The 26616-nt window shown below is 36.8% G+C and overlaps 1 long non-coding RNA gene across 1 annotated transcript in view; it reads right to left on the bottom strand.

The window, feature by feature from the left end:
• Positions 1-26616, bottom strand: part of LOC134419518 (uncharacterized) — a 75449-nt gene that overhangs the window by 21606 nt on the left and 27227 nt on the right. The window contains exon 3 of the long non-coding RNA XR_010028074.1: positions 12786-12988. This is a non-coding gene — a long non-coding RNA (uncharacterized LOC134419518). The remainder of the gene's footprint in view (positions 1-12785; positions 12989-26616) is intronic.

The following is a 26616-nucleotide window of genomic DNA, read 5'->3' as shown; positions in this document are numbered from 1 at the left end:
TATTGTACATAAAGATTCTGATAAATACAACCAAATTGAAACCAACTGCACTGTGCACTAGAATGTAGCCAAATAGTTTTTACCAAAACCGGCCTGACCCTAAATTTCTGGAAGACTTTGGTACCACAGACCTGCAATGGTCCCCACCCAAGAGCTGGGCTGCTCTGAGGGTGGGCAGGCTTGCATTCCAGCTGCAAAGCTCAGCCTGTACCCCCACCTCAGGCACATCCCAACTCTGCACTCCATTCCAGGATGGAGTTGGGCTGCAGCACGACAGGTCACTGCTGTCCCGTGAGCCCAATGATCGCTGACAAACTCCTGGCTGGATGTATACACATCACACAGTCTGTATAATTTCACATCTTCACACCCATGCTTCTAGATGAATTGAAACTTCATATCTTCAGTTAAGCAATTTACAAAGAAGTTTGGTGCTAACCCACTTAAATGTAGATATCCTCCTATTCCGACTGCTTTCCTTTTTGTTCCAATTAGATGCCCTGGTGCACATAAGTACCATCTTATCTTAAATCCCTATGTCATGAAATACAGATTTGCTGCATTATTATAGCAGAACAGTGGTGAAGATGACTTGAATGGTTGCTTTAAATCTTAAAAGCATGGAGCCTGATTGTTTAAATAGAATTCTATATGATAAGTATAATGACCATTAAAACTAAGATTTAATAACTAAAATCCCAATTTGCAACTCTGATAAATATTGAGGCAAATTAACTGGAATTTTTTGAGTGAATTAAATTTAATGAATGGTATATTTTAGGTTAACAAATTCATGCTAGTAGCAGCATGTCATTATTATCCCAAGAATTTGTCTTACAGAAACAGAGGATTTGATATGAGTTAGGAAATAACAGAAACACAAAATAGTTTGAGTTGGAAAGGACCTTAAAGATCAGCAAGTTCCAACCCCCCTGCCATGGCAGAAGAAATTACACTGATCTGAGTTCTATTTTTGCCCTCTACCAAATTAACCAGGGAGAAAAAGGGAAAGAGAAAACTTAAAGTTAATTAAAGCTATATTAATTAATTCTCATCCTGACAGGGTGGATTTTTAGAGACCAGAGACCAAGCAATTGGGTCTTCTTATTTGAAATACCTGAACAATGAAAACTGTGGCAAAAATATTAGTCTTGGTAAATAGAATAGAAATCTAGAAAACTGTAGCAGAATAAAAGTATTCAATTTGGAACCTCTAATATAGATATTCCTATGGTTATAAAATTACAGTCAGAAATGAGGAAACTGCATTCCAAATTCTGCTTTGCCTAATATTATTCTGTTATCAGCTGGAGTTTTGATTGTAGGATTTTGTCTTATATTTATGGTATCCTACAGAAAAAAAGTTAATATTATAAAATAAGAATTTACTGGAATAATAATTTATAGTTGAATCTTCATAATTGGAAATTTTTAAATTAATTAATTACATTGAATCATCTTTCACATATGCCTTATTGTAATGCGAAATACAGAAATATTTGAAAACTTTTTTGGTAATATAAAACTGGTAATATTTTGACCCTTTCAGCCACTTTGGCATAATTTCTGGAGAACAAAAAGGTGACATAATTAATGTCATAATTAATGACAGGAGAACAAAACATTTCCAAACACTAATAGAGGTATATACGTTTGTGATTTTTTTCTGGAGAATTTACTATTCACCTCTAAAATTGTTCTTTTAAAAATAAGGAATGAAACATATTATTAACACATCAGTTCTGATTTCCATTTTTGGCTCACATTGTGACTTACAGAGCTCTCTTTCTAATTATGAAATAGTTAAAAACATAATCACGTTTAAGCTTGTTAATAGATGTTTTAAAAGCCCATGATTTCATTGAAGCACATATAACTCACAAACTTAAATTTAAGGTGGTATCTCAGTGGAAACTGTAGTCCAAGAAGTTAAACTTTCTTTGTCACATTTATGTGCTGCCATTACACTGAGGCAACTCTAAGCTCCCTCCCACGTCAGATCATGCTGTACCTGCCTTCCATTTAGTTGGTAAAATCTACCTTATTGTACTGATTATAGCATTAACATGGCCAGAAACAAATGTCCATCAATTTAAATTTTATATGAAGAGAATTATTTTTCTTTGAAAAAATCACTTTTCTGGTGTTCCTCTCTCCATTGATCAGATATATCCAGTTATTCTTCTCCAAGGTAAACACTTAGGTTTATTTAGTACATGAAAACAAAATTTTTTAAATGTAGTTTCAATTAAATTTAAGGAGCTTTCCAGAGCTTTGAAAAGCTAAGTTCTGTGGTTGAACTCTCACCATGAATTTTAATGTTTTTATTTGGATTTTAATACAGTGCCAATGCAAAAAAGGTGTTTCCCCTCTTAAAAAAATGCAGCAGATATTTAGAAATATTTTTATTGAAATATGGGAGGAGTGGGGGTCATTTGTTTTTGTTCTTTTAAATATTTCCCTGCAAAGTCTTTAAAACTTCATAAAGTTACTTGTGCAAAATTGCTGCATATTTCCTTCTGTCAGTAATTTCTCTTGATGTCAAAACAAAATAAATACTTATTCATTATTATTAATTTCAAAAACAACAGGGATGTTGTGTTTATTATTCTGAAAGCCATAAATGGAAAAATCTTCAAGAATATTAAGTAGAAACTGAACAGAGAGCTTCTAGATACACAATCAATAGGAGAATTTTAACATACAGTAATTATTACAAGTGCTATTATTTGGATAAAACTGATGTAGGATATTTATCTAGCTCATTTTTCTATTAAATAAGTCTCAGTTAAACTTACAAACAAATATGATGTAGCCCTGTCTGCTCAGTCAGTTTAATGAGATATGAACTATCCCTAAATAAAAATATTTTATCCCAAAAAGTATTTATAAATAACCTATACATTATAAGCAAAAATATATCAAACCACATTTACAGATTTAGAAACATTTTTCAGGTTTTTAAGGAAGATTTGAAACAGATTCTTTTAATCTCAGTTTGTTTTCATTGCTAACTACTTGAGAGCCTTAAGAAAGAACAAACTCCCCACTAAGATTCAACAATACAAATTAATGATTCTAATAATTGTTACTGTATCTACATCCACATGTTTTGTTAATTATTATGTACAGTATTCAATTTGAAAAAAGGCTGTATTCTAGTTGCAGTTAGTTATAAGATAATATTTATAACTTTCAAAAAGCTTCTTACATAAATTAACTTTTAAAAAAATGTTCAAATAATTTCCTATTAGTAATTTCAGAGTAAAAAGTCTGCTTCAATAGAAGGAGTATTTGTGAATTATTATCGAATTTACTTTTTTTTCTGCTTCTCTATAGAAAAATCAATAACAATTTTTGAGAGAGGAAAAAACATAACTTTTAAATAGAAACATATTCAGTAAGGATGAGTAATGAGTCTAACAATTTTGTCTTAAAGCCATATGAATTAGTTTGACATAAAGGAATTTATGAGATAGTGATGAACCCCAAACTGACTTATGCTTACTGTTTACCCTCATCAAAGTATTTTCTTTTTGTACAAACTTTAAGTTTTAATCCTACCAATTGTCCTTCTTCAAAGATTGTCTTTGCCTACTATTTAAACAATGTATTTACTAAACTAAAAACTTGAACTCACAAATACAAATAATTTTTTAATGCCTGAAAGACCAGATTTGTATATTTTGTTAAAAGAAGTTCTTTTTTAATGCAAAGATATCCCTATTTTATTTTCTAATGCTAACATTAAAATGTCAATTCTTAGGTAACTAAATTTTAGATTCAGCAGCTAGTTTTAATTGTTTAAATTGACAAAACATATTTCTGTCTTTATTCTGCAAGGGCAGGGCTTTATTTCTTTTGCATCCTGTATATGTTAATGGAGACTCTAAAACATCTAGGTCCTATAAACCACTTTAAAACAGTAGCTAAATAAGGCTGAATACTTTTTATTAAATTATCAGCCAATAGCTTACCAATAGCTCTCTCCCAAAAGCTTTTTTAAACAGTATTTGCTAGTCCTTGTTTGCTTAGATTTTAATCTATAATTTTTGTTATTTTGATTTTTAACAAACAGTGAAGTATTATTATTTAGCAGAATACTGAAGAGTTAATAAATTCTATTTAAAAAGCTGACATGAAATTCAGGTCCCTTTGAAGGCAAATGGAATTTAGCCACTCATTTCAGGACAGCAGGATCAGTCCAGAAGAATATAAAATCCAGTTGTCTCCTAACTTTTACCATGTTTTACCATGAATTCAGTAACAGTTAGATATGCTTATTCTTTGGACATATTCAATAATTTAAATCTTGTTTTTTATTGTTAGGAAATAAGTCCAGCAAAAGGAAAAAAAATTAGCTGGTATTTTAGCTAAAGCTTACAATATTCCCACTTCAGCTTTTTCATCTCTATATTAAGGTATAAAACACTGCTCTAAATAGATTTCACAAATACTTGAATTTATATCTATATTAGATAACTGAGCTTATTTTGTTTTATATTTAGCTGCATGCTAAGTAGTACTTTTGCTAATAGGAGTCTAACTTCCCAGAATATAAGAAAATATCTTCCCTGAAAATTATTTCTGAACTGGATGCCATTTAGTATAAATATTCACTTTTTTAAAAAGCTGCCCACTGAAATTATTTGGCTGGTGCCTGCAGTTCTAAAATGTTTTCCCTAACTTTAATTCTTTTCTAATTTTTAATTTCCTTCAAGTTCAAATTCATGACAATTAAGAGGACTGTCTCTGTATGTCAATATTTCACAATATGTAATATATTCAAGTAAAAGCTATATAAAGCTCAAGACATTTTTTTTTCCCCTGAAAGAATTTCAGGGGGAAAAAAATTCAGGCAATACATATAAAGGCAGAAGATATTTTGCCTAAATTAACTATGGACGTCAAGAGACTTGTATGAAATTTCTCTTCATATGAAAGTATGAATTTATGATTCTGTGAAAATAATGTTTGTGGTAGACAGCATGTTACCCAAGCAGCTTTGAAAGCTCGTATAGTTACCTTCTCTGAATGTTCTGGCTACTTCTGGTCCTCCCTTATCTGGAAGAAAAAGCTGGTTCCAAAGTTAAATTTGCAATTTATTGTTACAAATCAAATCACCAATTTCTTTACTTTAAAAACTCTAGTACTCTGCAAAATTTTGCTTATTTAGTTATAGGTTCAAGCTGCTTGTCCTGGAGATTTTAATTTTTGTAGAACTTATTATAGCAGATCCCAAACAGCCAAGAAAAGAAACTCAAACAAAACTACAGCTAAAGGCTTTTTTAACTTGTTTTTTAATTAATTTGGAATACTTAATGTTGTTTGATGTATAATGCAATTGGATACATGAAATTAAAAGTTTTAACTTTTATTTTTGATTTACTGCTTTCAAAACTCAGCTCTAAAAGCCAGGTACCAAAAGAGGAAGCATTGCAGCATTATCAATTTGAGATTTTGCTGGAACCATATTATGTTAACCTTCACTCCTAGGAATAATTCTGATCCACAGAAATGTTCCTATTGAGTTCCTTGATACTATTTTCATGAATATGCATGAATATTCACTAGAGGTTGTAAGATTTAGCCTCCAAATAGCCAGCAGAAATTCCTTACTTTTTCAGTAAGGAACAAAAAGCATGTTTAGTCCTGATGTTAATCAAAGCTATTTTACAGGACAAAACTATTTTGGAACGAATTGTTCCAATCTAGCCCCCAGGATTTACCAACTCCTTCAGTAAGCAGTGCAATTTACCCTCAGGTGAAGCTGCCAAGCAGAGTGTGGTGCAGGCAGAGCAGGACCCTTGTGAGCCCCCAGGCTGGGGAGGCCCCAGGCACACAGGTCCTGCATGCTCAGCACCCAGGGCACCAGTGACAGCTGGCATCAAAGCTGCCTCCCTTCCAATGCACAAACCTCCAGGTGTCAAATAGTGAGGGCAATGGAAAAGCATGGGAGGCTGGTCGAGATCGTGCCTTTGTGATGCATGCTTTTGCTAGTATACAGCTGGAAAAATTAGTAGTTCTGCCTATTTTACCTGTGACCTTGATGTTTAGTCTATTTGGTGAAGTCATAGGCTGCACCTCTCCCCTTCCCCACAAAGAAGCAAGCTAGCAGGAAATTTTCCCAGTAAATACAGAAAGCGTGAACCAGAAGCAGAGAAGGAGAATTGGTGAAAACTCCTTTATATTATCCAAAACCAGGAGTTAAATCAGGATGGTATGTTAAAGAGTTACCAAATCAACCAGCAAAGATCTAGTTCTTTAAATTGCTGGAGTTGAAGCAAGTCTTTGAGAAAGTGCTGGGCAGGAAAGGGTTAACATCTTTTTTTGGAATAGTATGACACTGATGGCTCTATTTGTAGTGACAAAGATAGTTATGGGCCTGATTGAACAAATTCGTGAGCACTTTAAGCAGAGCAAGAGCTTGAAACTACACAAGGCACAACAGACTACACCTTGTGTCGATTTGAAAAGCTGTTGCCAAAAATAGAGCTTTGATAACTTTTCCATTCAGAATTACACATTTTTTTGAGCCAAAAACTGTCTCACTAAATTAAAACAGAACAGCTAAAATTTTAGTCTAGATATGTAACAAACTTTTATTTAAGAAAGAGGTGAGACTATTTAAAAAGTAATTTGTAAGTTGTCCTATTCTAAACTTTTAAAAAGAATTTAAAAATGCCTTGCTGATAAATAGAAATTAGGGATATTCAGGTGATTTTGAATATTTCCTTAATTGTAAATAAGGCAAGTTCAAGTTCAGAGCCCATTAATCATGAATAAAGACAATTATTTAAACTAGAAAATGTACTTTTATACAAGTAAGGTAACTATTACAAGGTATGAAAAAAGTTAGTCCACTTAAAAAATATATATGCTCCACAGGCATTATGAGCCATAGAGTTGCTGATTTTACCCTTTATTAGCCCTTTCACAATAGATCATGATACTTCAGCGCTTTCCTAGAAAAACTTCCCCCCCACCCCCCACCTTTTACAGGTTCTCACTTCCAAAGGGTTAATCAAACATCTTAATCCCAGAATTCATTTTTTCAATGTCCATAACTGAACTGGAATCCAATGGTCACAGTTTGGTCTGTTGCCTGTGGCAGGGCTCTTCTGTGTAGCTCCCCCACTGACTGCAGTCTCAGGGATGTCCTTTACTGTGCTCTTGCACCCTCAGCTGCACAGCCCATCCATGAAAGTGACCAGCCTGAGGGGCCAGATTGCTAAGCAAAGACTAAGAGCTATCTTCTAAGAAGTTAAAGCATTCTGCATTAAGCAGAAAACAACATTTTTATTACACTTTTTTCACTAAAGACAACAGTCATCAACCAGTTTACAAAAACCAACAGCTGAACCCTCAACACACACATGACTTGTGCAATGTCTTCATTGGGCTGATCACAAAAGTGATCACATGCTTGGGGCACGGTCTGATGAAATTCCCTGAGGTCAGCAAGCGTTCAGTGGTTAGCCCCCAATGGTGTTAACTCTTTACAGCAGGTTTATGGCACACATCTTACAGAGAAGAGACTGCAAAACGCTTCCCACTCCTAGCACAGGCATTCAGTTCCCTACACATAAATGTACTCTGTGGAACTGCAGTTGGGTGGTACATAACACTGACCCATGGCAGAAGACTTCCTAACATTTTGAGAGGAAAGATCTCCACATTTTACTGACAAACTAAAGCCAAAGTTACTGATGTAAATATCTGCAGCTGCAATGATTTTAGCAATTTCTCTCATTATGCCAGTAAGAATTCAGATCCACTGCATGTTACTTTTATCAGTGAAATGCTGGCAAACTACCTGTATGAGCTACAGAGAGTGGGACCTCAGTCTGCCTGGGAAAGCATCATGACCTCTTACCACTGGAGCACAGACATCTGCAATAAGCACTATGAGAGGCAGTAAAATGGACCTTTATTTTCAGATTTTGGAGGCTGAAATGTGGGTTTAAAATGTTTAAACTTTAGTTTAAATAACTGTTTAAAACATCACCTAACACAGTGAAGTGACTCTCTGCCATGGGGCCAATATGCCACCTACACAGAGCCCCAGTCCAAGCCAGTGGCACGTTATCTGTCTACATTCTGCAGAAGAATCAGTTTTCCCCTGGTTACAATGAACTACAGATGTATGCAAAATCTATTAAAGTTTTGGGGTTTTTTACATTATTGCATTCAAGCATCTTTTCCTTAAACTTATCTCAAATAGTTTTCTTCATACACACTCCTTCCTTCAAAAAAGACAAAAAACATTTTGCATGTACAATCTATTTTCTCTGCTTTTTTATGTTAGAAAAGAGAAGATTTTACTAGCAGAAATTTTTCATATTATTTACTTTTTAGTCAGCATCTTGATAATAGTGCTTAAGGAAATGCTTAGCTGTCAAATTACATGCAATTTAGGTATTTATTTACAAAAGCTGTATCACAAAACCTGCACTTCCCCCTTTCTAGCAGAATTCTGCCAGAGCCAGCCCCTCTGAACCCCCCCAAAACTCCAAAAACTTCACTGGTTGCAGGTGTACTACACTTTGCATCTGCTGTTCAGGAGGTGGGGGGGAAGCATGACAATGTCTTGTCATTAAAGCTATACAGAAAAGACCTGCTTACCTCCATGTCAGTCCCCACTGATGAAACACGTGGTTTTCTCTCATGGTAAAAGACAACCTGTCTTTTAAAATGGATCTGACAGGTATTTTTACATTGCTTTTTCCAAAGAACAATGCTAAGGTAAATATTTTGGTTAAAGTATATGTTTTAAATAGGTTCCTTACCTTTGCTACCACTAGCACATGGAACTGCTGAAGGAAGCAGTTTTTACAAGTTCACTTCCATCTCATATCCTGAAGTATCTGAGTGCTGGTGTACTTTGGTCATGTTGAACACTGAAGCCTCCCTGAGTTCCCAGTCTCCACATAGCCCAGACAGCAACCTCCAAGTCACTAAAATGGCCTTCTGATACTACTTTTTACAAAGCATTGCAACAGTTCTAACTAATTTCATTGCAAATTTAAAAATTAATCTGTTTTAATCAAGAGAGTTGAATCTATTTTTAAACATTTTGTTGTTGCTTATCGTGATCTATTTCACCCTGTTTGTTCTTAATCTAATGTCCCTTCCAAATATTAACAAATGCAAAGCCTGCAGTGAGATGTGGTGCTACAGATTTTAGTGTACACATTGGAAACACTGCAAACCAGGTTTGTAAGTTCAAAAAGAAAAAATGGCCTTCTTTGACAGGGACTATGTCAAGTGAGCTAAACACCAAAATACTGTTCAGTCTGAAAGAAAAACGTATTTCCTGCTGCAGTTGGGAGATCCATGGTAAGGCTGCGTTATTCTAAAAGCGATAAAAGGGTTTCAAAGAGAAAGACGTTCCTTCCTCTTTTCTGTCAGTTTAAGTCTTGAATGGTTGCAGTGAAGTGACTGAGGTTACTTAGTCTTTATAACTCTGTAACCGAAGGTCACTTACCAATACATCTCCTGGATAGTTTAATTGACAGACACGTCCTCTACTATTTGGTTCAAAGTTTCTGTACCTCTGCTGTAGCCAAAAATATCTTAATTGGGAACAAACCACCTCCAAATTGGTCAAAGTCCTTCTGTCCCAGAAAGCAACAAAGAGCTATATCAATGATTCACCATATCCTTCCAATGAGTATTGATAATTATCTCCTTCCCAGCTCCCCAGATAAATACAGTGGATGGGATCTCCCGTGTTGATAAGTAAAACCTTCCTATTTTGGACAACCTTTCTATCTAAACCCTTTCATTAATTCATCAAAAACCATAGCTAATGTGCTTGCCTGTTTCCACCACTCCTTGAGAAAACTTTTCCAGAAGCCTACACCTGTCTTGGCTCCCCTAATTTTGAGCTTACATATTAGGGTCACAAATTGAAAGTACAAATTAGGAAAAATCAATAAAATCTCAAAAATAAAGCTGTACCCTTCTGTCTCAGGACATTATTAATGGACAACTAAGTAAAATTAAGTTGTGAGGACTGACTGCAGAAATGCCCCTTGCTCCAGCATATATTTCCTACTTTGTTTTCCAAGCCACACTGATGTCATCTACCTGGAGTCGTGCCTAGACTGAGGCATGCAGTTTCTACTGTCACCAGTGAATTCCCATCGAGTATCAGGGCCTCTGTACAGCCCTGGAGTTCTGACACTGCCACTATGGCACAGTCAGGGTACCACTGGAAGCATGGGCACACTTCTTGCCTGGCATGTGCCAGAACTCTCTTCTGACTCTAGAGCTGGGATGTTTGGGATTCAGAGGGGACAAATATCCAAATATCTGCACTGTAGATGACATGTTAATGCCACTGCAGATTTAATCTTAGCAGGAAGAAATCCAGTATTGAACCAATTGAACAAATGTTTTGGGGTGCTGCAAAATGACAGATAGCACTGTAACTTTCTCCAAGTAACAGCTATCTCTCACCTAGCCAGTAACATCTTTTTATTACAAAATTCCTTAGACAGATCCAGGCCTCACTACAGAAGTTCAAAGACATTGGTATGAACACCAGCATTTAGAAAAGGGAAGGAAAAAAGCACTGGTGTGGCCCTGCACTGTATTGTTTTCTGTACACAGAAAAGTAGTATGGCTCTCTGAGGTGCTGGTAGGGAACATATAATCCTTGATCCATTTCAATCAATTAGATAAATGTATCTACTTCTTCCTATACCAACCAGAATATACAAACCTTTCTGACATAGATCAGGGACATCAGTGACAAGGAACAAGCCATACCATTCAGAAATCAGATATTTAATGGCCACTAATCCTATCATAATAATTACAAAATAATGTAATGATGAGCCAGAGTAAACAAAATATATGAACAAAAATGGCAAGGAAAAAAAGCAATTAGAGTCTTGGGCTTGTTCCAAGTCCCTTTTGCTGTGGGAGTTCTGATAGACTATTACCCCTATGTAATTAGAGGTTTAGGCTTAATCCAGTTCCCGTTTCCTTTGGGGGGATTGGGATAGGCCCCTATGCCCTAATTTTCTGCTGTCCTGCCCCTTGTATACTCAGCTCTGTATAAGCACCTGCTTCACCATGCTGCTACTCTGTATCGTATTAGGGAATCACATTTCCAGACTCAGGTAAGAAAATAGTGCAAAATAATCATCAGTACCTCTTTTGCACTCACTTTGCATGGGCCTAAATTATTAAATGAAGCAATACAAAAATCAAGTTTTATTTTTATTCAAGGTGTGGGAGACAGAAATACTTTTATTTCTGTTGCCATTATAAAAAAATTTCTGGTTCTTCGGATAACTATGTGAAATGCTCCCACTTCAGAAATGTTACTTCTCTTAACAAATTAAGTAGACAGAACAACTGATGAATATCATCTCTCACTTTGGCTCACCAGACAGCTCAAAGTGCCTGTAAAACATTTAGTAGGGATTCATTTTCCAAACTTGGCATCAGAAATCTAAAGGTTTGTATTTCTAAGCATAAGGCAAAAGCAAACAAAAAACCCCCAAACAAACAAAAAAACCCCAGAAACAAACCAAACCAAACAAAAAACCTCCTAAAACCAGTCTTGGCCATATTCTGCATTCCCCTAAGAAACAAAGGCCAGATTTCTCACAGTGTTGTAATTTTGGGGTTTTCTGTGTGTGTGTGAATGAGAGAAAATACATTTAGTTTCCTGCAAGAATATGGCCATTATTATCTTAAAACATCTTTAACGTAGGCCATCATTACTAACCCTGATGTTGTCACAAGCACTCAGTGGTCAGCATTCTGTACACTAAGAATATGCTAAATGTCTGCAAATTAGTAAAAGTAAACTTCCCTTGTATGCACTCTTCTGCACAGACTTATTCACCTTTCCAAATCAGCCCAAAGCAGGGTGACCATAACTACATGAATGCATGCATCCATACATTACAGACAAGCACAAGTCCTGACTAGGACACGCAGAACTCAAATGAACTCAAATATGAGCATTGACAAACACAGCAAAGTGAGTATTGTTATGACTTACATCACCTTGGAGGAACTGGTAAAATGGATTGGATGTATGTCCAGACAGACAGAAAAACAAATAGAGAACACTTCACCAACACGCAGACAAAAACAGAGAGGACAGTCAGAGAGCATATCCATTATGTAAGCATTTGCATCCTGGCTACATATCCCCACATTACTGCCTGTCTGACCAAATCAGAAATTTGTTTCAGCTTGAACCATCTTCCTTTTCTTTCTTTTTTTTCATAGAGGGACCTGTATAATGTTTAAAGGTACTGATTCCGTTAAATGCATGCGCACTTTAGTATGTACATGCCAGCACTTACACACATTCCAGAGAGAAAACCCTATTTTCCAGGAAAAAAAATCAGCTATTTTCCCCTGTCAAGTTCTTTCTCTTTATAAGCTGCTGCTGTTCAGCAGTAAGTGGGAAGGGAGAAGCAAAAATATCAGCTATTAAATAATAACTACTTGGATTACATTTATAAAGATCATTTATTCCCACTTTACTTCTTAAAGTTTTATTTCGAAGTATGGCTTTCCATCTACAGCCTTGTCATGAAAGATCTGACTTGGAAATCTAAGCATGGAAGAGCAGAAATAATGAACCCTTTGGTTAGTACACATAAATTTGAGTTAAAGGAACTCTGCTGATGCATTTCCTCTTCTTACTGACACGGTGCCATACATGTATATATCTCAATACAGGTAAAATATTTTTAAAACACTGGTTCCTGAGAAGCTAATATTCTAAATTAGACTAATCCCAGACATACCTTGGGGGGCATGAAGGGAGGAATAGCGTAGATATGCTTGAGCAGTGCAAGGGTTTTCCACAAGAAAAGAGCAAGTAGGTGCTGTTTGGTTCCACATAGTCCTTGCCATTTTATTTTATCATCCTTTTCAATCTGTTATTGTGTACATTTCACTGGTAGATCTCCTCTGAAAGGACTTGCAGAAGAAATTTGTCCTGAGGAATCTGCCAAAAAAGACAGTACCTGAATAGCAACATTAACTGAGAGCTGGTGCAATAATTTTGAGAATAGAGGCATCCTGAGAGTCAGTGCAGAGATGAGAATGAAAGGAGAGGACAAATCCTACCACCTCACTGTGGTAGGATTGTACAGTCCCACAACAAGTAGGTGCCTCTACTCCAAAAGCAAACTGAAGAATAAACCCAGTCAGAGAAAGAGCTTGACAGGGGCAGTTATGGCACTCAGTATTGACAATAAGTATTAACTCAGGGCTCACCACATCATAGAACTCTTTGGTGGTTTCTCATTTGTTAAACAGGGCAAAAAGTTTTAGGGTTTTGTAGGAACCTTTTTATTACTTATTTTTCCCCCATTTAAATGGGATTATAACACAATTAACCTTGGTAAAATCTTTGGGGATCTCCAAGCTAGCAAGCTAGCTACCTGTAACAAGAAACAGGTAGCAGGTGCTGGAGTATTTAAAAAGATAAATGTCCACACACAATTCCCTGTCTAGCTCACATTTTATACTAGCAAGTCTGTGTATAGCCTGGTACTCAGAGCTGTCAGTCAGTATCAGTAGTCAATATAGATGTATACTGCTCTATCTTAGTCAATATAGATGTATGCTGTCCTCTCAAATGTATATGCTAAGTTTCTTCTAACTCCCTTTATCATCAATTATTAAAACCTGGTGCTTAAAGGAAAATACTGGTTAAAACAGAGAAGTTTTAGGGATGTCAATGATAAATCAACATTTTAATTGTATGTATGGGTATTAAAACAGATGTACATGTGTAAATAAAAAGAAAACGTTAGTGGACCATACTGACTATAATGAATAAAGCTGTTGATAGTTTTTAAAATTTTAATAGAGCCTTTAAATATTAGACTTTTCCAGCAGGATGCCCTGGTGAGATGTACTGTCTGGTATGCCCTTGGCCAGAATGATCCTTACACACATGCAGTTCACAAACGTTATGCAGTGTGCTATAAGCTAATTATTTTCTTGGCTGCAACCCACCCTCTAAGCCTGGGCATTTCGTTGTAGAAGGAATTCCTGTACTTATGTCATTTGCAAAGCACCACGAGATCCTTTGGGTTGAATGAGCAGTGATAGCTGTACACAAAAGGAGAAATTAGTAATAGAAGGGTTATATTTCTGCAGCATTTGACTGGCTAAAAAGTACTAATCTCAGAGACAGACTTCAGTCATCTTGAGCTGTAAAACAATTGCATGTACGTATGTGCGGCAGTACATGCTACAACACTTCCATAGTTTAGGTTCTACTGTTGGAACTCCCTCACAAAATTTCCAGGTAAAAATATAAAGAAGATATATGGTGGAATGTATTGTAAAGCATAATTGTTACAGTGTTTAGTTTGGGGAGTCTTTGAAGCACCCTGAAGAAAACAGGGAGAGAGCTGTGCAGGATGTTGTTCTCGGGAAAGGTTCAACACAATCCTGAAGAATCACTGAAGATGCAAAGAGGCTTTCAGTCCTGGTCATGGCATTTAAAAAACAGATGAGCTAAGCAAGTCAAGGAATTACATTTCTGTTAAAACTGAAGTCTTTCTAAGGTCCCTAAATTAGTTATATATTTTTGATGCTTCTTGAAAATATGTACATGCTCCTAATTTCAATCCTATTAACGTAGCAGTAAGGAAATTTGCATCAATATCTTCCTGTCTAGGTAATTTAATTCCCCTTTTAAAAATAAATTCAAATTAGCAACAATAAAAGAAAACACAAAAACTCTGTTGAACTCAAGTAGTTACCATAAACAACCCCCCTAAACCAATCAGACATTGTGCACAGTTATTGTTTCTTGAGGAAAGAAATCCTGAGAAAGGAGACCAACCCCTGTTCTCACAAAAACCTATACTGTAATTCCCATTGGCTGAAAGGAGAGTGGGGCAGGAGAAGGGGGACACTCGATACCAGGGCAAGGTGTATGAACACAAGCCATGTGGGGAGAAGGGCCACAACAAAAAGTGGAATATTTTAGGCCAGCAGCAGCAACATTACCGGAGTTGCTGGGAATGCTGTATTCAGTCTCATCGCTGAACACTTTAAAAAAGAAGAAGCTGAATTGTGAATCGTGACAAGCTTAAAGACACATGACTGCCTCAAAGCACAAATTTCTTAACAATTTCAGTAATCATTTTGTAATAAGTTTTGTCACTCTTTTCAGTCTCTGACTTTCAGGTCATCATCGGCATTCTGCATTGCAGTCTAGGTCACCAATCTACAATGAACAAAACTCATTTTCTAGTACTTGTTAGTTCTCATCTTTTTAATTACTGTGTACTAGAAAAGCCCTGATTTTATTTTGGATAACAAATCATTCAGAGGAAAGCTGAAATCCAAAAATATAAACAAAAACATTGTATATTTCAGGAAGAAGTTAAATGAAAATATCTCTAAATTAAATATCTCTACTTCAGTTGTTTTATTTCTAAAGAAAATCTTAAATTATCAAATTGTAATGGAGGGTACTGTTTTGACTATGCTAAGGTCGTCATTGTATACTTGAGAACCAGAAGAAATTTTAGTAAAGTATGAAACCATTTTAGTAATGCAGTGCTTTAGGAACTCAGTCTTATTTAGAAAATTGTAAAAAAAACCCCAATTTCTGTCATTAAATTATATTACCCCCCCAGCCAGCAAAGGAATACATGAAGAGCTCTGTGCCTATACATGATGAGATCTGTTGTCCAGCCACTACTGAAACGAGGCTGAAATTGCACAAATAACCTTGTAAGGATGACATTTGAATGCCAGCTAAGCTACCAATATGAAATCAGTCCGTGCACATATGGACCACAAGTTGCAAGCACTATTCACGTATCCTGCACGAAATGAATCTGTCAGTCTCAATTCATGTCCCATGTCTACATCACAAAAATATACCCTTAAAAATGACCTTTCTTCATGGGAGTTTCAGCAAAGACATCAAAGGAAGAAGGAGACACAGGAAACAAAGCTCCTTTGAACCCCTAAGGCACGTCACAGAGGAGCAGCATGGGAGAACTGATTCTCAGAACCAATGAGAAGGGAATGATGCAGGAATGGGCCCTCATAAATCTTGTAACTGCAGCAGATCATAAATCACAAGCTATAAGCTATTCTGGATCTACCTGTGGTCTGCAGAGGAGTTTAAACTAAGGACTGCCAATAGCTGCATTTTCAAATGTGTATCCCTAATGCTCATACATAACAGCCTTCAGAAGTGAATTTTGGTTCAAAGTTCAAACTGAAATCCATTTTTTTAACATATCCATGTATAAAAATTTTGAATTTTGTTGAAAAAAAAAGCCACCCAGCTGCAAATTTGAGACCAGGACCAAGCCACTCATATAGATTTGGGGTTTTATTCAAATTGTGCCACAACTCTGGGCTTACCTTTCTGCTGTATGGGGAACTGGGGGGTCTGCACATGTAGACAGACCTCTTTCAATAAGAAATATCAGAAGTTCAGAAATATCAATCAGAAGTTGGCTAAATATTTGTAAGTGGAATTGTGTGTTTTGGGTTGTTAGCTGGCAAGATATTTCTCTGCAATGCATTTAAGAGATTTATCTTCTTTTTTTTTCAAAATGTCAATGAGCAGATATATTTTTCACAAATTATTCAATGAGTAATTGCCAACATACTTCTGCCCATGAGATTGCTCACAAGCTACTCACTAAAATGACTGTTTTGTGTATTTTAGGAACTCACCACTCATAAATTGGTATTTATAGGGGGTTGTTGGTCATCCCAATCACCTGACATGTTTTTTTTACCCTTGGTTGGTAAACTTATAACCCATCAAAGGCTTTCCTAAAAGCTACATGCAGTTCCAGTTCAACCATTCATATGGATACAGAAATGCATCATTGCATGTGACAGTTTTTCTACAGAATGTCATCTAATGAATGTTTGTGGAAAGTGAAGGAATTGCCTCAATTACCATCAAAACAAATAGTTATATTCAAACAAAAGTTCACTTTTTTTTTCAACTGTCATCAGTCTTTATGTACTAACCTCCATTGACAGAATACATTTCCAGATTTTACAGATGAATAGAACATTTGTTAAAACTACTCTAAAATTCTTAGTTTAGAACATAATGATTCCAGTGCTGTATACCCACAGAAGCCCTAAATATACAGCATAATAAGTAGCCATGAATATTACTTAATATAATTTAAAGTGTATCGGAATTTGAGTCCATCTGTCCTGTGCATGCCCCTCTTCAAGGGTGTGTTTGTTAATCTCAAAACATTGCAAACTCAATGCCATACCTTCTAACTTCCCCACATGTTTCCCATTGATTTAATCATATAGTGACATCCACACTAGTGAAGCTCCTCCATAAAAACATAGCACAGCTTTCTGAATGGTTTCCAAACAACAAAATTCAGTTCACTTTGCTAACTCATGAAATAAGCAGACTAGCTCCCATGAGTTAAGCAAACAGTATTGGTCCCACAGAATATTTCACTCAGCTATCAGTCTAACAGAAATCCTCAGAATAGCAAAAACACCCAAGATATTTTGTTCACTTATCCGAGACAGCTCTAGGACTAGACACACTCATTTGAGAATGTAGACACAACCTTAATAGACTACAATGAATCTTCATGGCCCTGTATCATCACTGATTCGCCCAGGATATATCAGCATTTAATTAAAATATTGTCTTTTATTTCAGATTTTCATGTGTAGCTTTGTAAAATATTATTAACAAGAAATTTAAAGTCTTCTCAGTTAACAAAATAGTCACCAGAATGAAACCTCTTCTCCTTGGCTAACAGTGTGCCTCCTAGACCACGACCAACAAACGGTCTGACTCAGTGAGCAGAAGCCTGGTTAAGATGCCTAGCCAAATTCAACCAGAGCTTGCACCAGAGGATGTTCCAGAATGAAGACATACCTTGAAAGATTATACTGGCACAAAATAATTCTGGTGGTCTTCTGAAGAGCCTAAAAGGGATCAAAATACTCTGAATGCTCAAATAAAAAACTTTTGGCCAAGTGCATCCTTTCAGTAGGACCTGCATTACAGGGTCTCTGTGGATCGTGTCAGCAAACTACAAGTCATTAAAAAATACCTGAGAAAGTATTAAGCAATTTATTGTCTGCCTTCAGTACCTTGGGGCTTTAGCAAGGGTTTTATAATAGATAATGTCCTTCATGGTGGCATTTGTGCCAGACTTTCTGGCAACAGATGCACAGGGACTACAGTGAATGGGGCACAGGAATAAAAACAGCAATGCCTTTCTGGCCTTACTGGTCACTCTCCCACTGCACATCCTTGCTGCCCTACTACATTACAGAAGAAACTGACATTCATTAATTAAAACAAATAATATTTATAGAATCCCTTTCTCTATCCTTGGGGAAATACAAATTCAGACACAATCAAATACAATCACAACAGTAAACTATTAAACAGCTGAAAATAGTAAGCTATTCCAGCATTCATCAGAACAAAACCTCAGGTTTGAGTGAGAAGGCAAAGGGATTGACAAAGAGAAGGAATTGCAGCCCTTGTTAAAAGAATCAAGCCTTCCATCTTGTTGCTGTAGCAAAGGCACCCTCAATCCACCTGTAAGCCTGCTGGCTACACCTTCTCTGAAACATTAAATGATGCCAGGGACACTGCTGTTGGCACCTCTTCTCCAGTTTCTCAAAGAACCCTGGCATGGCTGAGGCCAGGACCAAAGAGCACTCTCCTAAACAGCTCCTGGGTGAGGACTGAAAGCTACCACGAGCTAGAGACTGTGTTCAAGAAACATTTTGCATATGTCTTGGGAGATCAAGGCAGCTTAGTAGCATGGATACTGGATGCTTTGTGCCAGTTGACCTCGGTGCCAGAGAATGGTCCAGGATGCGTATCATTCACTAGCATGGACACAGCCAGTGATGTGAGCCTTTAAGATACATGGTGCCAGGTCTGAGGAGTCTCCCAGTGAGCTGCCAGTTTCCTTTTCTTTAAGGATTTTAAAGCTATATGCCTAAGATTTGAAAGAATGTAGTGTACGCTCTGTGGCAACTTTAATCTCCTAAATGGCTTTTGCAAAAAACTGCATTCTAGTAGTTCCTTCCTCTGCTGACCTGATAACATCAGCATGGATCCCAGACTTCAAATGTTTCATGGCTTGGCACCATGGGCAGCCAAAACCTTGTGTATACAACTAGTAAAGACAGAGATACAGTTCTAGGGAACCTGGGGATGGGGTGGTAAAAGAGAGTTTTAGAAAATGTGTTTTCCATATCCTTATTGGTGGCCAGAAGTGCTCCAAATTTTACCATTCCCCACCATTACTCTAGCAGGCTTCTTCCCCCTCCTCAATGAACTCTTGTAGCTGAGAAGAGCTTTTTCCCTAGAAGGCCTAACAAAACTGAGGTGTCTAGAAGACACTGCTGAGTGACTTTGGGTACTCTGTTTCTGCATCGCTGACAAAGCCAGGGAAAGAAGATGTAGACATGCAGATAGGATTGGGGTGAGCTATGTACCACAGGGATTTACTGCAAAGGTATCATTAATAAACAATATATATATTTAAGATATAATTTCCATCCACTGGAGCAAAAAAGCATCCAGACAGGACAAGAGAAAATATTTTCCAAGTCTGAAACTTCTCTGATTTTACCCAAGACCAGAACCTCCATAAGAGCAAGTACATGTGAAAGCACAGAAAATCACAAGCAAGGCATAAGCCTTCCCTGGTAGGGTGTCAGGCCACCATAACCAAGTAAGTGTACAGTTTCTGAATTTCTAAAACAGTATATAGAAAATATGAATCTTGATTTATTCTGATTTATTTGTGACAAAACATGTACAAATAACTGTGCCCATTTGTAGGCACCTAATTTGAATATTTACATGAGATTAAAAAAAATACATACTGCGCTTTATTATTATCTAAGCTGTTTTAAACACATATATCCAGATGGGTTCCTGTTCCTTATGGCTTGTACTTTGCAAGTGTATTTGATAGAACAAGATGGAAGAGAATGCAACAATTCATATTGAAAAGACAAATAAGTCTCTGCAAGTAACCATTTTGGTCAAAAATGTGGCACTTTGCTGCTCTACTAGGGGGGAAAAAGAAAGAAAAGTTATCCTGAACAGTTACCAAAAGTATGTCGTTCATGGCCCTTGTGGAGAGACATGGTATACATCAGATCTCCTGCCCAGGTAATACCTCTGTATTATAGAGGTTTAGTCATAACACACTATAAATATTTAATCTAAAGCAAAGATGACAGTGGTTGAGTTAGTTCTAACCAGACTAGCGATTTTTTTAATATTTAACAACTGATGACCCTGCTTTGGATTTTGGAATATCTTTTTTCCTGTGGTGCTGCTTTTTTCAAGGTGGGCAAAACTCTGCACTGAGATCAAAGTGATTATGGGAGACATTCTCAACCACAAGCAGGGGACCAGGAAGGAAACTGCAAGCCAAAGCAGCAAGTACCACTGCCAAGTCTTGTAGAGACTGACGAGGGAGTGAGGTAAGGCCTGAAAAGATGGCAGCCAGACAAACACCATGATGGACACCACCATGTCATGCAGTATAAAACTAGCAGGCAGCAAGTACAATTTCCATTACCTAGCATCCAAACCCACGCCTAATCTAATGAATAACAAAAGCTTGTGCTAGGAGTTTTTAAGAAGGAACAGGAAAAGAAAAACAATGAGCTCATGCCTTCTGACCTTGCTTGTTTTTAGTTTGGTTTCCTATGGCAACAAGGTTTGTGATCAAGCTGTGTGTGTGCATGTGTGTGTACTTGTGCATGGACAAGACAGACAGAAAGTGACCATAAGGTGGTCAATAACTGCTGAATGCACTGGCAGTTTGTAGCCAGTCCTGGCACTCCAATACAGGTCTCAATGGTAACTGAGTTCCTGAAAGTTTTGTGGAAACAAGTGGCCACAAGACTTACAGAGACATGTAAATGTTCCAGGTTGGACTAAAAGGCTGCACTGTGACTGACTTATTAGGCTCTGGAGAATCCACACAAGAGAGGGCAGCTATGAATGGCCCAACTGCAGGAAAAGCATCCATCAAAATTTACAGCAAGGCACGAACCAATGCCAGGAAATCAGCTTCTTCAGGTCTGGTGCTACTGTACATAAGACATTCAGGCAACATTCCTTTTCCTATCTTCCCTGGTGAAAGGTCCAGGGACATCTCAATTGCTGGTCTTCAGGCACCCGATCCTGATTAACAACAAGGAGACAAGAACTTTCAATTTGGATTTTTTTTAGGACTGTGGAATGTCAATAGCCTCACAAATAAAATGTCTTGCAGGACAAGTAAGAATCAAAGATTTGATGACCACCTTCTAAAACAAAGGATCAAGAAACATCATAGGCAGCTTAGCTGGGTCCTCTAAAGACTTCTGAGAAAAAAAAAGTGTTGACTCTTGTTGATATTGTTAAGTGTCTGATAAATAAATGACAGTTAATTTCTGGTCAGTGTGGTTTGGGAAGACTCACCAGAGCCTTTCCTTGTACACAGCCTTCTGACACAACAGGCTGCCTCCTTTCTTTGCAAGAATTTTAAGAAATAAAGAGAGACCAAATCACTATTTCAGACAGGACCCTTCAGAAACTATCAGGAACCAAGATATTCAAATGGTATCACCCAACTACATTCATAAAAGAAGTGAAGGAGAATAAAAATATGTATGCCAATCTCCCCAAATTGGTAACCAGTTGCCTAGGATCAGTCTACCCAAAACTGTGCCTGCTTACTGAAGCCTCCATTCTGCTGAAACATGTTTCACGTAAATACTACATACCATTTGAAAAAGAGATGTCTGTCCAGGTTTATACTGGAAAGCTGGGGGACCCTGGAGGAGGACCCGGACATCCTGCTTACTAATGTTCTATTTGAATCACAGAACCTAGCAATTCATTTGGGTTATTCACATTTACAGGACAGAGGGGCAAAGCCATTACATAGCAGTTTGAAGAGGGAATGATGGCTGGTGTTCCTGTCACTCATTTTAGCAGACAGTCTTCTGTACTATGAAGTTCTACATGTGAGTAAATTCCCTCTTCTCTGAAAAAGCCAAAATTGCCATTTGTCATTGCTATGTGCTATTCAATAGCTATCGTGTTTAAGTCCAAAGAGACTGCTCTCTATGCCTGATGAAATCATCTCTCTATACATTGGCAGATCAATTTGGGATCCTCTGATCTGGAAGTCACTCCAGATTCATCTGAAAATAGTCTTTTTGGTTTGGTTCCAAGTCAGATGTGAGAAGTTAAAATCTTCCCTCTTGATGCCATCAGGCAATATATGAGTATATCTAAAGGCAGAATTTGACTCTCAAAGTTTTTCTTAATTTCACTACTGTAAAACAGTATTTTAAAAAAAACTTAAGTATAATTTCCCAGGTAGATATATTTATCATATTTGCAAACATGGCTTCTAAAACATTGATTTTTCTTGCTTCCTTATTTGACTATATCCTCAGATACCTTTTCTCTCATTGCACAGGCTTCTGATTACATTATAAACATTCTCCAAGTTGTGAAATACTCTTTTTATGTACCTCTGTCCTTCTGCTTTTACACTATACCCTTCACATCTAAAACTGATACTAATCCCACTAAATCAAGTACAAGCAGTATTATGAACCAAGCAAGTAGCTTTTCTTGGGTGGTTTTTAATTTGTGGCTGCAGTTTGGAAGGGGTGTGGTGAAGGGGGGAAAAGGCCTATTCAAAACAAATTTCTCAGTGAAAAATCACAGCAGTCATAACAACTTTTATATAAAACCAAAAGGCTGCTAATTTGATAGCATATTTAAAGAGCCTTTTGATCCCCACAAATTTTAGAAACTGACTCCTGCTTTTGCAGATTTGTCAACCAGTATCATAAGATGGGAAGATTTTTAAATGTTTGAATGTTACCTAAAATTTAACTAAATCAGGACCAAAAGTTTCAACAATTACAATAGTTAGATTTGATTAAGATACCAGGTATTTAGGTTAACTTTATCTTGTGGTATCAAAGCAGGCAAACAGCTTCATTTGCGTCATGTGTCCCAAACAATCCATTTCATTAAATATACTATCATATTTCTTTATGATCCTTGAAGGCATGTGTAATTAAAAATTAAACTTGATATCTGTACCCCTTCCCTGTCATCTCCTCCATCCAAACATCTGCAGGTCCCAAGCCTGCAAACACGTACTTGTTTGAGGAGCCCTGCTGGCTTAGACTACTCACAAAATTAGCCTTACTCATACGTACAGAAGTGTTTACAGCCTCAGACCTGAACCCCCAAGCTTGCAAGAAAGACTAACCCAAATACTGACTGCTCAAAACAAGACAACTTCAGTATAGAGTATTTAGTATTTTGGGTAATGAAGGTAAAGTTACAGAGGGGAAATTCTCAATTGAAAGGCTGTTTCTAAGGAAAATATTAGTACTATATGTAGAAATAGAGGATTAGAATCCTACAGAAATGAAAACCTATTTCATATACTGTCCAGAAAAACAGCAAGTAAAATACCATATAAAAGCAGTAATTGGGATGGTCAGCAATAAGTGACCAGTACATAAATTAGTAATCAGTAGTTTAAATGGAGGGGGAAATAAAAATCCAGCCTTTGTTCTCTAGAGCAAAATGTTTTTATATTTTTAATTTCAAAATTAAAGAGAAAAATATGACTGTTACCATGAAATAAATATGAAAAGAGGATTAACATTTATTTTTAATACCCATATTTACTGAATAACATGTATATTAACAGATGAGAGTGATAAAATGCCAGTATGCTGCTCTGACAATTATTTTTTTTCTGATCCACGCTTGTTTAACATTTAGTTTCCACTACTACTGCAATGGAATTATTTTCCTCCCTATTTGGGGTTACATTCATTAAAAAAATCATCCTAAACCTGCTTTTTTAGTTCTAGATGTGCAGAGGAACTTCTGTTTACACACGACTGAGCCAAAACCTGCCTCCTTTCTGTGTGTGAATTGTCCATTTGAAGACAATGGGCTAGGTCCTGCTAACATGTCACAGCAGCAGATTCATGGGACAGGGCAATATGGATTTGACTGTTACCTAAAAATGCAATTATGTTCTTTCTATATCAATGGCCCCCTGACTAACTGTAGAAAGAATAACAGAGCAAAGATTTAATTTTTTTGTTTGCTTGTTTATTCTCAGCTTCATTATAAATGTGGATAATTTTGTTTTTGTCTAAAGAATGCAAAGGAATAATATTGCTGGATGCAAAAGAATAAAGGAATAATAGTCAAGGCTAATTTTTAATGCAAGTTTCTGCTCTGGCCACTCAGATAAATCCTTCCATTTGCTGGAAACAAGACTGTGGCAAATGTATAAATAGTGAGTTACATTTGGCCTTGACACACACGAGCTTGGAAACTGTATCATACCTAACAGACACACTTATCTTTCACCCCCCTACAAAACATTTTCTTGCTTCCATGTTGGACCCTTGAATAAGCACATACAAAGTAAAACTTTCATTACAGTTTACTCATACTAGTTAAATGTGCTTCTAAAACAACTACTTAAAAGCATCTTCAAGGTCTCCATTACAACACTACCTAACCTTAGAATAAATAAAACAAAGCTGTTAAAATACTTCTTCAAATAGGAAGTCAAGCCTGCATTTATCATGCATCCAGAACTTTTTATTTCAAAAAGAGGCCCCAAGTACTTTTGCTATCTTTTGGATGTTTAACTTTTCTTTTCAGCATATAGTTTGCTTCATTTATTTTTGGTTCATCCTCACTAGAAAGATCAGCTCAATCCTTGACACAGCAGGCACTGAGGCTGGCTGCTGGTTCAGCTGACCAGTATGGGCCACCACAGCTCCAAGGGACTTCACACATGCTACACACCTACCTGTTTACAAGACTAAAACCCTCTAAAGCTAAAAACTGTTTGGGACAAAAGATCAGGCCCAAATATATTCTGTTTTTCTTTTGACCCAGATTTTCTAACAGGCTGAGCTACTGTTGTGGCAGGGCAGTGGGTAGAGCAGCAGATCTCTGGCTGGTGGCAGAACCACAGGTGGCCCCAGCAGGATGGTGCACGTCCCCTCTCCTGCCCACTCACTCTGACATGCTGCCACAGCCTCACGTGTCTGCTGGACTAAGAGAGAGGGGGACCGACTGCACATAGGGGTTTCATCCTAGGCTGATGCTTAGATGACCAAATGCTCACATTTCATCATGCTCTATTAGCACAATTTACATTGTTCAGAATGCCCTTAGAGACAAAATCTTCTGTTCACTCCACTGAGATTCTGTTACTCAAATTCCATACTGTTCAGGGCTGCTAGAAATGACAGAGAAACAAGCTGACTTGTTTCCTTCTTAACACCTTTTCCCAAAACTGCATTAGACCTAACTGGGGTTACCTTTTGGATACCAGAAAGCAGTATCTCATTTATTCTTAAAGCTGATAAAGAAATAAGTGCTGTATAGTTTGGGGACCATCTATAAGGTTAGAAAACAATTGCCTAAAATGTCAAACTTGCTTCTCTGAGGTTAGGCTCCTAAACTAGGCAGCAGGAAAGGCAAGCCAATACAAAAAAAAGCATTGTAAATCAAAGAAAAATTATTTACTGTAATACGTTACACACAACTACTATAGCTACCTATGAAAAAAACCACTATTTTTAGCTCTGTAATTAAGCAAGTGGACTTAAGTGTAATTACCAAGTGGTTAAGAAAATGTGGATAATGAAGCTAGCAGGTATTGGCCCATATTTGCTTTACCACTATGGAATGGGGCAAAAAAAAAAAAATCTCTTCTGATGTGTTAGACACTTCAGATATGTGTTCTTAACTTCTCAGTCCCTGTGCCAGAGATATTACAGTCTGACTCCAAATAAAAATGGTGACATGAAGCGATCACCAAAATAATTTTGACCTTCAAGGACAAATTAAAATGGAAAAAACCAGCAAAAATTAATGTGCCATTTTTCCTGTTGAAGGTTAGATGTTGGCTATCTCCTAGATATAAAAAAATAAAATAAAATAAAGTTTAAAAAAATATAAATCTACTTGAGCATAAAGAGGAGACCTCTGCAACACAACTCCTCCCATGTACTATCTCATGGACATGTGCCTACCTAACACATGCACAAAGGCACAGTAAAACTACGTAAAACATGGGGTTTTTCTATATGATGGTACATGAATAAAATGTACACAGTTACACATGCACACACACAGAGAGAAATCCTGACAGCTGTTACCCCCAAATAAATAAGGCTACTGAAGGGACTGATGCAATTCCTATTCAGTTGAAAAACAGCCCTTAATTTCAGTGGGATTTGGATCAGATTTGGTTAAATCTCATAAGGACTAGATATGCACTTTATAGACAGGTATGATCAAACACATTTTCAAAGCAACGGTTTGTGAAATTCCTCTCCAGCATATCTGTTTCACTGTATAGGAGAAATATACTGCAGTTTCATGAACATATTAAAATACTATTATTCTAACCAAATGCCTTAAAAACAAATGAATTAAGGGCAGATTAATTTGATTCTATTTGTTATTTTAAGTTGCTATATTTTTCCTACATTTTTAATGCACATATGCCTACATATATGCACATATACCTAGTC

Source organism: Melospiza melodia, chromosome 6 (genome assembly GCF_035770615.1).
Source record: "Melospiza melodia melodia isolate bMelMel2 chromosome 6, bMelMel2.pri, whole genome shotgun sequence".
Taxonomy (NCBI): Eukaryota; Metazoa; Chordata; class Aves; order Passeriformes; family Passerellidae; genus Melospiza; species Melospiza melodia.
The sequence above is the reverse complement of the archived record's forward strand: the minus strand, read 5'-3'. Positions and strand labels throughout refer to the sequence as shown.